This window comes from Otolemur garnettii, unplaced genomic scaffold, assembly GCF_000181295.1.
Source record: "Otolemur garnettii isolate 467f Iridium unplaced genomic scaffold, OtoGar3 scaffold00167, whole genome shotgun sequence".
NCBI classification, from domain to species: domain Eukaryota; kingdom Metazoa; phylum Chordata; class Mammalia; order Primates; family Galagidae; genus Otolemur; species Otolemur garnettii.
The window spans coordinates 2,457,579-2,460,100 of record NW_003852562.1 but is presented as its reverse complement, the minus strand read 5'-3'; positions in this window follow the sequence as shown (position 1 = coordinate 2,460,100).

Below are 2,522 nucleotides of genomic sequence, written 5' to 3'. Positions count from 1 at the left end.
AATGATAATAATATAATGAGAATAATAAAATCTAATCCTCTGCCCCTGGACCTTGACTTCCTTGTATACAAAACAAAAGGTTTGGATTGGGTTATCTCTCGGGTTTCTCCTAGTCCTGTGACCCTACCCTTCTGGAATCATATTGCTTTAAATTACAAGTATCTATAAGTAAGGCCAAATAAAATTTCTGCTTGAATGAATAACCTATAAAAACTTAGTGGCAAAATCCTTAGAAACACTGTATACAAAAAGTTTCAAGAAGTCCAAAGATAAACAGACATTTTTGTTTTGATCAGAAAAATTATATTGCACTCTTCACAGAGCAATCACAACTAAAAGTTCTGATCCACCTGTCTCTAATACATATTTTATATCACCTTTATATGAAGAGAAACATGGATGGAATATCATTATTATGAAGCCTGACAGTTCAAAAGGCCTCTTCTAGCAAAGTCCAGAGAATTTTTGAGCATTACTTGATATAGTAGAACGTTTGAGAAAATACAATTGACCTCAGCAGGAGGCTTTTTCTCATTCTGCAACCCTCTGTCTCCCAGACCCTCTTCTGTACAGCACAGACTAATGCAGCTGGGTATTTTTCTGACTTGTGTGGGACTAGGGGAACAATGGGAAGGAAGATGGATGTGGAGGCCTGAGGGGAGCGAGCTGGTGGCAGTGGGACATTGCTCAGCAGGCTGCTCTGACAGGGACATGGGTCTGTCACCCGCCTCCCCCTCCTGGAACAACTGTGCTGCTCCTTCCCTTCTTTCTCTGGTTTCCTTCCACCAGCTCTTACTTACTTTATGGGTAATCTGGCCTTTCACTTGTGCTTTCATGAACAGATATTTTACCCACATCTGGCCTTCCTATATATTACAGGCATCCTTTAGGTTTCTGAAGCCACTGTGTCCTTTTTAAGATTTAACTCAAACTGGTTTGTGCCAGTACACATGTAAGGGGAACTCACCGCCATGCTGTACTTCAGGGACTCCGGGAAGCCTTAGCCTCCTCCCAGTCCCCCGGCTCCGAGGCCTACCATCCCTGAATTCTCGCACTTGCTCTGTCTGGGATGTGATATCCTTCTCCACACCTTGTTGTTCTGCAGGCCAGTCCCTTCCTCCTTTTCCTTCTTTTTTCTGAAGTCCCACAGACAGGGAGTCCCAGTTCAGTCCCAGTTCTTTGAGTTGAGTAAACTTTACTAAAATGTAGGAAGGTGGAGGAGGTGACTGTACATGCCATGGTGCAGACAGCCCTGTCATCAGCAGGCCCACAGACACACTTCCTGGCTGGCCTTGCTCACAGACAATGTCTACACTTCAGCCCCTGGTGATGTCACAAGGCTCCTCTCTCTCTCTGCTCCTCAGCTGCCTCTCAGGAAGCAACAAAAGGCTCCCAGGCCTTCTGGAACAATTCTCTCCCTGAATTAAATTCCAAGCCAAGTCTGACACATGCAGGTCACAAAGTAAACTCATGCACTGTGAAATGACAATGCTTTGGTCAACAACAGACCACATGTCAGATGGGGGTTCTGTAGAATTAAGATGCACAGATACTTACTTTTGTGTTACAGTTGCCTACAGTATTCAGTACAGTCCTGTGCTGTACAGCTTTATAGCTTAGGAGCAGTAGGCCACACCACATAACCGGGTGTGTAAGTTCCTGTAAGTGTGCGGTTAGAAGTGTGCACAATGATAAATCTGCCTGATGATGAACTTTGGGGGATGCATTCCTTGTTAATCAATGCATGACTGTACTTCACTAAACCAAGAGATTTATGCTCTGGAATTGCATATTCCATCAGCACAATTCCTGGAAATGGCAGTGCTTTCTCAATTTGGACAGGTTCAAATATTTGTTTGATAGGACTGTCTTCAGAGTCCATACATAGAGCCAAGGATTCTGGAAGAGTATTGTGGAAGCAGTCCAATTTGTCCTAACCCCATCCCATGCAGGTGATCAGGGGAAGAAGATTCCAGAAACCCATGTTGGATCACAGTAAAGAGATCCGTAGATGACAGGCATTTGTAGTTTCTTTTGTGAGTAATGAAGAACAAACAATGGTTTTTGAGTAGACTTTTTTTTTTCATCTTTACAACTTAGCTTTAGGGAGAAATTTCATGAGTAAGATGGTGTCACCTAGGGTGACCAAATGGGAAAATGGAGACAGAAAAATCCATAAAAAAGACCTTTCCCTGAATTTCTTTGTATGCATTAAATGTAAATAATAAATAGAGATTTGAAGCAGCTTCTTTTAATACTTCAGTTATTTGATGACCTTCCTTAAAGGATGGGGGGAGGCTTAACTAACTGTTTTGGTGAATGGAGGAATATCTTGGGGGTTGAAAAAGTGATACCTTTTATTCTTAAAAAAAGAAATGAGAAATTTAAAAATTAGAAATATCAGGCGGCACCTGTGATTCAGTGACTAGGGTGCTGGCCCCATATACTGAGGGTGGCCAGTTTGAACCTGGCCCCAGCCAAACTGCAACAAAAACCTAGTTGGGCGTTGTGGTGGGTGCCTG